We start from the raw sequence: 12,583 nt of genomic DNA, 5'->3' as shown, positions 1-12,583 counted from the left end.
GATCTTCCCGGACCGGGGCACGAACCCATGTCCCCTGCATCGGCAGGTGGACTCTCAACCGCTGTGCCACCAGGGAAGCCCCTTTAAGTATCATTAATGATAAAATTTCAAGTGTGATGACTTCCAACATGTAGAGGGAATACTTTGTATCAAGAAACCTTAATGCCACAACAGATGGGGAACTGTCTGCTCATAAGATCAAACCAGTTAGACCCACTTCTGCAGAAATTTCCTGAGTGTACAGGGTCAAGAGCTGTTATACACAAAAATGGGTTCTCTAAATAAAGACAAGAGTAATAAAGAGATTTATTACAGAATTCCTGAATAAGATGAAAATCCTAACTAATTCTAAAGAAGAGTGAAGCTGTGCTCAGGTCTGTGACCTGAGGGCCATACCAGCAACATCTTAAACCAAAGCTCCCAGAATGGCGTCACTTGGCAGTGTCTCCCATCAATGAACCAAGCGATCTTCCCATGCTCAGTCTGACCTTTTTTCCCAGTACAGCTCTATGCCTACTTTAAGCAAGATTCTTCCATTTTCAAAAGAGCCTGTTATCCAATTCCTCTGAACATGAGGACAGGATGGTGCCGGTCAATTTTTCCTAAGGCCAAGAGGCTTGGTGACCTCAACTCCTTTTCTATTAATGATATGGCACCAAAGCCCCTACTTCCTCTGCCTCGGGAAATGACAGTGCCAGAAAGTTAGCAGGTACGTGCCAGCAAGCAAGAGGGTGTAAGCACTGCTGGAGGCGGAGAAACTAAGTCCATGCTTTAGAGTGAAAGTCTCCTGTCAGCCACATCAGAATGACCAAAGGGGCATGCAGTACTGCTGCTCAGGCGATGCTGATGGGGACCAAACTGGAGAACAGCTGACCTAGCCTCTTGCTACTCAACGTGTGGTCCACACACCATCAGCACTGGCATCACCTGGGAACTGTCAGAAATGCAGAAGCTGTAGCTCCACCCCAGCCCTACTGAATCGCAGTGCGCATCCTAAGATACTCCTCCAGGTGATTAGAGTCTTTGTAGACAAGCTCTCTGACAAATAACAAAATAAGGACACTCTTTCCAAGTATGAACTAAAGCAGTGTTTCTCGTTAGCATAAACACAAAACACCTAGGTATTATAGAGTTCACATTAGACCATCACCAAAAGTGAATTGAATTCCATTCTTATGATACACTAATTGTGGTCATTCAAAATTATTTTAAAGCAACTCCCAAGCAGCAATGACAATATATCCAAATTTGCCTTTTAAGTATACCATTTCCATTAAGAAAGCAGTTTAGTCACAATTTTGATCAGATAGCCCTAGCTCTTTTTAATTGTTGTGGAAAATTCATCCTCTATTTTATGGCTTAGTTAATAAATGTGAGCTGTGAAGCAGCACACCTACAATCTATGATTCTAATATGTAGGTAAACACACAAGAGATCCGACTTCCATCCCTATTTGTGAAGAAAATAAGCAGCGAGTCTTTAAGTTGTCCTTGGGTCCTTATTTCTCTACAAAGAAAAGGGCTTGGTCACTTGCCAGTAAGAAAGGAATTGAGGACAAGGAGAGCAGTAAAGTTTTGTCACATGTGAAAATAGGACCCAACCAGAAATGCTTAAAAGGAATCACCAGGTGACACGGAGGGCCCGGGGCTTATACATGATAACTGTGCCAGCAGCTTGGTGGTTTGATTTTGCCCCAGCACTGCCTGGCGGGGCAAGAGCAAAACCAGACCAAGGGAGAGAGACTGAGAGCTGGCAGGTTAGGGCAGCAGCAGGTCAGGGGATGGAGGGCTGAGCGCTCCGGTAAAAGGCTAGTTATTCTCTACACCTGCGACCTTCTTCCGGTCCTGTCCTGCCCCTAGGTTCTTCAGAACCTTTTTTTTTTTTTTTTTCTCTTTCTGACTTACGTCACTCTGTATGACACACTCTAGGTCCATCCACCTCACTCCGGGACGAAGTGAGAGAGTGGCATGGACATGTATACACTACCAAATGTAAAACTGATAGCTAGTGGGAAGCAGCCGCATAGCAAAGGGAGATCAGCTCGGTGCTTTGTGACCACCTACAGGGGTGGGATTCTCTAGAGAGGGTGGGAGGGAGACGCAAGGGGGAGGAGATATGGGGTATATGTGTACGTATAGCTGATTCACTCTGTGATACAGCAGAAACTAACACAACATTGTAAAGCAATTATACTCCAATAAAGATGTTAAAAACAACAACAACAAAAGGCTAGTTATTGAAATGCTTAATCAACTCGGGTTACCATTAACTACACAGGAGCCATAACAGCCTTTGCCAAACTGCAGCATGAAGTAAGGTACGGTCTTACCTATTATTTCTATTAAACTTTACATCAAAAATGAAGTAATTCTAAAACTTACCTACTCTGTTAAAAAAAAAAAAAAAAAAGGTGCCAACATAGATTCTTAAGAAGTTCTGTCAGAGAATAGATTGGTTGGTTGCCAGAGGTGGGGGGATGGGACAAAATGGGAAGAAAAGAAAACAAAGTTCTGTCCTCAAATTATCGATGTTGTATGTTCCAAAGTGAAACAAGTAATTGCTTAGATCAATGTGTCATAATGATGCTAAAATGCATGTTTTATGAATCAATATAGCACGTTTAATGAAGGAAAACTACACAGTAAAACTCTGGAGATGGCTGGGAATTCGTGCTCCTTCAGTGCCCCCGCCCCACCCCCTTCAGAGACTCTTTTACCGGTGATATGTCTGGATCATCAGCCCTTTGTTTTGCTTTTGGTTTTTTGTTTTGGTTTTTTGTTTTTTTTGCGGTACGCGGGCCTCTCACTGTTGTGGCCTCTCCCGTTGCAGAGCACAGGCTCCAGACGCGCAGGCTCGGCGGCCATGGCTCACGGGCCCAGCCACTCCGTGGCATGTGGGATCCTCCCGGACTGGGGCACAAACCCGTGTCCCATGCATCGGCAGGCGGACTCCCAACCACTGCGCCACCAGAGAAGCCCCATCAGCCCTTTTTTAAGTCTTTCCAACCCCAAGGACTCCTTGCTTTATGAGGCTGACTCACTTTTAGTCATTTCTATGTCAAAAAAGTCCAAAGACTACTCACTGTAATTATAAAATACTGATCCTAACCCTGCCTACTTAACACAAAATGAATCTCATCTTTCTCCCACAGGAAAGCCCCTGAGCTTTCCTACTTCATACACTCCATGTGTTCCCCCCACCTCACAGCTTCTCTTTAAATATCCCTGGTTTCCTCAACATCTCTGGTCCCTCATGTGACATTTTTCCATTCTCTTATTATCCCAACTGGCTCTCCATAGAATAGCTAATTTTCCCAATAATCTCAACTTCCCATGAAAAGAAGCTTACAAAGTCTAACTGTTCCCATTTTACACACGGTGAAACTGAGGCCTAAGAGGTATGTGACTTGCCTAAGGTCACCCAGTAAGTAGTGAAGCTAGGATTCAAACCAAGCAGTTCAACTCAAGTGCGTGCTCTTAACCACTGTATTAATTTCCCATTGCTGCTGTAACAAATTACAGTTTAGTGGCTTAACACAAGATAAGTTTATGATTTTACAGTTCTGGAGGTTAGAAGTTCAAAATCAGTCTCGCTGGGCTAAAATCAAGGTGTTGGCAGGGCTGCATTCCTTCTGGAGGTTCTGGAAGAAAATTGATTTTCTTTTCCTTCCTGAGGCTTCTTTCGCTCCATCTTCAAAACCAGCAGCATCGGGCTGAGTCTCTGTTCCGCTACCACCTATCTGGTTCTCGCTCCCTCTTCCACTTATCAGGACCCTTGTGATTATATTGGGCCCCCCTGGCTAATCCAGGCTCTTCTCCTGCAACCCGAATTCCACCTGCAACCTAAGCCCCCCTTGCCTTGCCACATATCCACAGGTTCAATGGGCTAGAGTGTGAACATCTTTGGGAGATGTTCTGCCTACAGCTACCAAGCCTCCTTAAAAACAGGTTCCTGGGGCTTCCCTGGTGGCGCAGTGGTTGAGAGTCCGCCTGCCGATGCAGGGGACACGGGTTCGTGCCCCAGTCCGGGAAGATCCCACATGCCGCGGAGCGGCTAGGCTCGTGAGCCACGGCCGCTGAGCCTGCGCGTCCGGAGCCTGTGCTCCACAACAGGAGAGGCCGCAACAGTGAGAGGCCTGCGTACCACAAAAAAAAACAAAACAAAACAAAACAAAAAACAAAAAAACAAAAACAGGTTCCTGTGTGCTATTGCCTTCTCAGAGTGAAGCATCTGTAACTCAAGACAGGACTCCAAGTGTGGTTAATTATCACAAAAAACCATCACTGTAAAGGTCATTAATAATGGTCATCTTGTAAAATGAGGATAATGGGGTGATTGTGAGGATGGAGTGAGGAAATAGATATGTGATTGGCAGTTTCTAGCATATAGTAAGTGATCAGTAAATGGAGAGAAGTTACCCAACTTCTCTTGTTGCAGACCACAGGTACTTTGTATTGTGGCATCTATATTATACTGTCAGCTGAGCTCACGTACAGTGGTGTAGTCACCTCCTATGAACTGACATCACAGTTCATAGGAAGAAGACCTGTTAGTTTTAACAGACCAGAAAGCTAGTCAAATTTAGAATAAAAATAAGGTGCATATAAAGAATCTGAATTGAATGTCATATGATCCTATTAGTGAGGTATCACAGAAAAAGGCATAAAATACATGATTCCATTTGTAGCTAATATAAAATCACAGAATTCATGTGATTGATTTTTTTCAATAGAATACAGTAGAAATATATTCCTGATGAATATCCTTTTGGAGACTGAGGCCCATTCGGATCGTTTTTAGTTTCCGTTTTTGATATCCAGTACATGAGCTATGCGTTATTGCTCCAACATCTATAAACTAAACTAAGTAAATTTCCCATGTTTTCAACCCACATTTTTTTTTTTTTTTTTAAATAAAAATAGGGCAAGTACAAGCCCTAAGGCAAACTGCCAGAAACCTCTCTCCAAGTTTACATGGATTTACATTCAGGTCCTTAAAACTGAGTATTTTTTCTCAATTATTTAAGATTTCGCCTACAGACATTATTATCTGGTCCGCTTTTCCATCTCAACAATACCAAGGTTACAACAACAGACACATTACAGGAATTGAGACACTCCTAAAAGGCCAAGGATGGTCATATGAATAAATCAAATACAAATGAATAAAATGGGCATAATGTCAAAGAGAACAAAGAAACCAGAGGCTCCCATCCTGTCTATGGGACACCCCATATAATGGTTGCCTTGGGGGAATACAGGCCTGCTGTTACCAGATTCATTGCAAAGCTAGAGATGAAGATTTTATCTAAAATATGAGGGTATGCAAATGTTGATTTAAATTTTGAAGACAAGCAAAACCTGTGTGAGTCAAGCAACATCAACTGTGGGCCATTTCATGACCTCTAGTAGGTCTCCTGGACTCTCCATGGGACCAGCCCAGTGATCTGTTGCTTTACAGCATTTGTTTGTGGTGGACAAGGCTGGCTTCTAGTGATTATTTTCCTTCTTGTTAAATAATCACAAACCATCCCTTTAATCATCTTTTCCATGATGTTAGGGAATAACATCTAAAATCAACATTGACCACTTTTTTGGACATTTGCAAATCTGCCACCTTATGCAAATCGCCTCATCCTCCACAGGGTCTCTTGATTCTCCCCTACCCTCCACCAACCCTCTGCTCCATATGTATTATGTCAATAAACTACTACTACAAAAACCCTGGCTTCTCTATCAACCCATAAGTAAGTCCTACACACTGTTTCCATCAAAACATTTGGAAACTCTGACCACTTCTCACCATTCCCAATATTGCCACCACATTCTCTTGCCTGAACTACTGTATTAGTCAAAAACAGAACCAACAGGATATATATATAAAGAGATTTATAATAGGGAATTGGCTCATACAATTATGGAGGCTAAGTCCACAATTATGGAGGCTAAGTCCCACAATCTGCCCATCTATAAGCTGGACACCCAGGAGAGCTGATGGCATAGTTCCAGTTCGTGGGCAGAGCCTGAGAACCAGGAGAGTCAGTGGGATGGTATAACTACAAGTTCAAAAGCTAGCAGCCTTGAAACTCAAGAAGAGCCAATGTTTCAGTTCAAGTCTGTCTGAAGGCAGGAAAAGGCCAATGTCCTAGCTCATGCACTGAGGCAGGAGTAGCTTCCTCTTACTCACAGGAGAGTTGAACTTTTTCTTCTAGGCAGGCCTTCAACTGATTAGATAAGGCCCACTCTCAATAGAAAGGGCAATCTGCTTTACTCAGTCTACCAATTCAAATGTTAATCTCATCCAAAACACCCTCACAGACACACCTAGGATAATATAATAATGTCTGACCAAATATCTGGACACCCCATAGCACAGTCAGGTTGACACATAAAATGAATCATCACAATTACTGAAGCTGTTCCTTAACTGACTTTTCTGCTTCTCAATTTCCTTCAGTCCACTCTTCAAACACCAATCTATGATCTGTTTTTATTTTTTTATTTTTTATTTTTGCAGTATGCGGGCCTCTCACTGTTGTGGCCTCTCCCGTTGCGGAGCACAGGCTCCGGACGCGCAGGCTCAGCGGCCATGGCTCACGGGCCCAGCCGCTCCGCAGACCATGGGATCTTCCCAGACCGGGGCACAAACCCGTGTCCCCTGCATCGGCAGGCGGACTCTCAACCACTGCGCCACCAGGGAAGCCCTGTTTTTATTTTTAAGTTTTATTGAGACATTAATTCACATACTATACAATTCATCCAAAGGGCACAATTCAATGGGTTTCAGTGTATTCACAAATACGTGCATCCTTTATCACAGATAACCAATAATTTCTAACAACAAATTAAATTACTCTCAAAAGTCCCCAATGGCTTCTCATCCCCAGTGGCTTAGGGTAAAATGCAGTCTACTCACCAAAGCCCACACAGCCCTATACAACCTTGCTGGCCTATCTCTTTGCCTCACTCAGTTCCAGATGCAGAGTCCTCCTTAATGGTCCAGTTTGATCCTGCCTTGACCCCGCCCCTCTTTTCCTTCTGTCTGGAAAACTCCCACCCATCCTCATATCTTCCCACTCCCTCCCTTCATTCAGGTCCCTGATCAAATGCCAGCTCCTGAAATAAGATGCTCCTGAGCACCTTCTCTGTAATACTTCTCATACATGCACTCAATCATTCTCTACCCATTCACTTTATTTTTTCAGTATAATTAAGGTAATTGGCAAGGTATTATAAATTCTTCATGGTAATTATTGGCACCTGACAGGTTATTATCGACTTACTGCCTATGTTCCATTAGGGAGCAACGTTCTCTGCCTTACTTGTGGTTGTGTCCCAAGTTCTTAGAACAGTACCTGGCACAGAGTAGGTGTTCAGTATTTTTAGGAAAGGAGGGATAGTCATGGGCCTAAACCCCATTAAGTAACCAATGCCCTGACATCAGTCTTACACCTGGGTTCTATTTCATATTAACGTCATCTGCTCTTGCATTTCCAATTTCTACATTAAAAAGATGCCTAAAGAGAGATTGTTCAAAGTGTCTTTGTATCTGAATAAAACTGTCATGTATGACATAATCTTATGCTGAATCAATTTTTTTTAACTCTAAAAGTTAATCATAGTGCTGCTTTAGGAATTCTAATTCATTAATTTTTTTTTGTTTTTTTGTTTTTTGGGGGTTTTTTTTTGCGGTATGCGGGCCTCTCACTGTTGTGGCCTCTCCCGTTGCGGAGCACAGGCTCCGGATGCGCAGGCTCAGCGGCCGTAGCTCACGGGCCCAGCCGCTCCGTGGCATGTGGGATCTTCCTGGACCAGGGCACGAACCCGTGTCCCCTGCATCGACAGGCGGACTCTCAACCACTGCACCACCAGGGAAGCCCTCATTAATGTTTTGAAAAAAGTTGCCCTCAAGGCTGAAAGTTGGCACATGAATGTTCATCTTAGATTTAAAAATGAGTAAGTTTTGGAACCATAGGGAAGTGTTCCTAAACTTGTGCCAATGCCATGACTAAGAGATTATGGCTAGAAATAAAACCGGAGTTTCCTGATTTACAGTGCTGCATCATTATGAGGGCATTGTAACCAATTTCAATGTTGACACTAAGTTTCTAAGTTTCTACTCTTGGTGATACTTAATTTCAGTTGAGAGTTGGAGAAAAATAGGGTGACAAGAAAACTTGAGGAGATCTCCTAAAAATACTCCTGTATTTATATAAATATCCAGTGCATAGCTCATGTACTGGATATTTATATAAATAACTCAGTCATCATTGACTTATTTATATGCTATTTACATGGAGGTATTAAGGCATTTGGATATTTCATATCTAATATTTGTTACCTTGAAGACATCCAATGCACATCAGTCTGTTTCCTCAGACTTGATTACTGGATAACCCCAAACCATTTCAAACTACAGATGGTGAACCACAGAAATTCCAATAAAAGATACATTAGAAAAAAATTATTTACATTAAAGTACAACTATGGAAAATGTCATTTCAAATGCACAAAGTGATCTTTTTTTTTAGTACTGGCTAACTTTTATGCTATGATTTCTTACACCAGTGCAATAGTACACTAAAAATGGTAACATTATAGTACTCTTCTATGTCTTTATTAAGAAGTAAGAAAAAGTACTCCGTATTTGTGTTATTGGTGTTTTGTTTTCAAAGAAAATGAGATTGGCATGCTAGTAAAATAAGAATAGTTTAAATGTTAGTGTTACACAGCTTGTAACAGTGGTTCACCTTCCCTTTGTAATAAAACATACACAGCTTCTAACAGTGGTTCACCTTCCCTTTGTAATAAAAACATTTCTTTAATAGAGTTTTAATCATGAGACCAAGACTGAGCAGTTTTAATCAAGTGTATTGATATAGTTTAACCTTCACTGTCTCATTAGGAAATAAAAGAAAAGAAAACAATCTTTTAACTCAAAACTCCAAAGTCTGACCCAACATATTTGAAATTATTCCAATACAGTAAGAGGTGAGAAATGGTAATTTATAGAAACATTTAGCCTTTGTTATTTATCAACTGTGAGGAAATCAAGAACATGAAAACTAAGAGTTGAGGCAAGAGTAGGGTTATGGGAGGGGACCTCCATGTTGACCCCCATCCATCTAAAGATGGGGGGCAGGGCAGTCAGAATCAGCTCAGTATGAAAATCCTGCTCTTAGTGGCTAAATAATCAAATTGGCAAGGATGAGTGAATCGAAAAGAATTTGCTTGGTGGAAGCCTCTCCCAAATTTACTAGGTGGAAGATCTCCTTCAACAAATCTACGAAGTCAGCAATAAAATTCAAGACCAGAAAATAGTGCTTCCCTGGTGGCGCAGTGGTTGAGAGTCCGCCTGCCGATGCAGGGGATGCGGGTTCGTGCCCCGGTCCTGGAAGATCCCACATGCCGCGGAGCGGCTGGGCCCGTGAGCCATGGCCGCTGAGCCTGCGTGTCCGGAGCCTATGCTCCGCAACGGGAGAGGCCACAACAGTGGGAGGGCTGCGGACCGCCAAAAAAAAAAAAAAAAAAAAAAAGACCAGAAAATAGACACTACTGATCTTACCATTAAACGGTTATTTTAAACTAGCTGTACACCATTTTCCCCTCTCTTCTCATGCTGCAGCTTGTTATCAGTGTTTTGCATATATTAACATCCAAATATTTTCACAAATGCATCTTGCTTATTACCAACTAGAGAGACACTCCTTCTGAGACACACATTGGGTTTGACCTAGTACAGAGCAACTCTCAATCACTACTATTTCAAGCAAGGCATATATTCATACTGGCTGCTCATCCAAGCCACATTCTAATATTCCTTGAGTAATTTCTCTTCAACCATATAAAATTCATTCCTGCCTCTTACCCAGAAAACTACCACCCTTGAATGAAACTAGTAATTATATTTGTACTTCTTATATTATTTCAACTTGGAAGAGAAAGGAAAGGAAACAGAAGAAAGTTTTTTTCTCCTGAAAACAGTCTGTCTTGAGGTCTCACATTTTGATTTTACTTGTAGAAAGAACTCACAAACTCAGCGTTTCACAAACCTCCCCTCTCCCAACCCCTAGGCATATTTTACTAAAACAAATTTTTTAATGGGATAAATATAGTCATTGCTTAAGAGTAGTTTCCAGAAAAGTGCATGATAAAACCTGTATCAGAATATTTAAATTTTATAGCTGATTCCTCAGGTGAATTTTCTACTACAGCGGAAGGGAACAACTAGATGTTTCAACAGTGACCTTGGCATAGACTAGGTTGCACTGCTTTGCTGACACCCAAGTGTATAGGTGAGTGAAGATGAATGAATCAGAAGTAATTTTACACAGGTACAAGAACACTGACCACTAATAACCTTCTGAAAAATGGCAGTAAGAATAGACCCATAGACTTGCTTTGTTTCTTAAAATAACCATTATGAAGGCAGGAGAAAATGACACAACTAACAGCTTAAGCTAGCTGGCATCTTTGCCTATTTCATACATTCTACAGCATTCCTGAATGAGGAGACAACTTTCCCAGCCTCTGTAGTCAACCTTACACATTCCACTCTTAAAGGAATCTGAAAGAATAACACTTTAGAGCAAAGATGTTCAATTGAGCCCATATTTTTCATGCAAGTCCGGATATACCAAGGATTTTTCTACTAAGCCCACTGACAGACACAAACTTTCAAACAAACAAATGATTCAAACTAAATTTTCTAGGATACCATTGCTTTTCAAAGGGAAATCGCAGTTGAAATGCCAAGCATGAGAACAATCAAATCTGTACTCAGTCAGCAAACTAGCCCATGTCAAAGGGTAGGTTTACTTTCTTGATTCTTTAGCTCAGTGGTTCTCAACCAGGGATGATTTTATGCCATAGGGGTTATTGGCAATGTAAGGAGACATTTTTAGTTGTCACAAGGGGGGGATGGAGGGCACAGTGCTACTTGTATCTATTGAGTAGAGGCCAGGGATGCTGCTCAACGTTCTACAATGCACAGGACAGACTCCCGCAACAAAGAATTATCCAGTCCAAAATGTCAATAGTGCCAAGATTGAGAAACCTTGCTTTAGAAAATACAAATAAACAATTAGGGGTCCAAGATGACTATAAGTCTTACGGTTAATAACTTCCTTGATGTTTTCTATACATATTGTATCTCATGCACATTAATGCAGATGGTAGATAATATTCTGGTTCAATGGCTGTTTTCACCCTCAGAATATCTTGCCTGTTTCTCAGGGTTTTGTTTTGAAGTTGAGTTTTTTAATTCTCAAAGTTTTGGTTTTGAGTTTCAATGATTTGAACATACCCACATTTAACACCAGCTAATTTTTTGGAAGACTCAAACTCTTGCGTTCAAATTTTTCAGCATGGCTTTATAAAGAACAAAAAGAATTTAAAGGATAGGGGAGAATGTATTTCTTTACAAAACTCAATCAAGCAAGGAAAGCTGTATCTCTAGAAGATCTATGAGAACATGATTACTGCCTTCCTAAAGAAAAAAATAATCATATAATCATATGAATGTTTTAAGCAAAGCATTCAATATATTTCTGAATCATCTTAACATCTCCCTCTGTGTTGTCATTGCTCAGGGGATATTCCAAGCGTTTCACACAGGTCCATCTGCCATGGGTAAATCCACAGCCTTGGCTTCAAAGCTAAATACACATGGGATGGACATGAAACAGATAAAAGTCATAACTGAAGAAGAGAGTAAAAAAGGGAGGAATGGAAGAGGGGCCTTGGAGCACTACACTCACATAGCTTAACAATCCCTTACACAGAAATTGTGTAATTATTGCTGTATTTGACCTAACTTGGTATCTACCCCACACAAACTTCATTCATGAAACCACTTCAACTCACACACCAGAATGGAACAAACTAAAGGAAATGAATACTCCTGACCACAGCCCAGTCAGCCAAGACCACTCTCTCCCTTAAGGAACTCACTTACTAGCTGGCCACTGACCCACGAGATCTGTAGCCTGGAAAGAAAAAGGTAATCTCAGACTCACAGATCTCGAAATCAAACTTATGGTTAGCAAAGGGGAAACCTGGGGGGAAGGGATAAATTAGGAAATTGGGATTATCACATATACACTACTATATATAAAATAGATAACTAATAAGGACCTACTGTATAGCACAGGGAAATCTACTCAATATTCTGTAACAACCTATATGGGAAAAGAATCTGAAAAGGAGTGGATATATGTGTACGTATAACTGATTCACTTTGCTGTACAGCTGAAACTAACACAACATTACACAACATTGTAAATCAACTATAATCCAATTAAAAAAAAAGGTAATCTGATCCATTCAGATTCCTCTCTTGGGAAATGTAACTGAGGGATGCCATTTCCTGTTAGAAATGGGACAGAAAAAGGTAATCATGTTGAACACAGCTGCCACGTTTATGCCTGAGCACTAGATTAATGAGAGTCCTCTGGAAAATCCTTACAATAAAACACTCTTCATCTCACTTAGCTTGAAAGCATCTTTGCTCTTTGTTACCAAAAAAAGCATTAACTACATGTAAAACCGGTGGATCTGATTAAAGTCTTTGAATGTACCAGTGT

Source organism: Lipotes vexillifer, unplaced genomic scaffold, assembly GCF_000442215.2.
Source record: "Lipotes vexillifer unplaced genomic scaffold, Lipotes_vexillifer_v1.1 scaffold994, whole genome shotgun sequence".
Taxonomy (NCBI): Eukaryota; Metazoa; Chordata; class Mammalia; order Artiodactyla; family Lipotidae; genus Lipotes; species Lipotes vexillifer.
The sequence above is the reverse complement of the archived record's forward strand: the minus strand, read 5'-3'. Positions refer to the sequence as shown.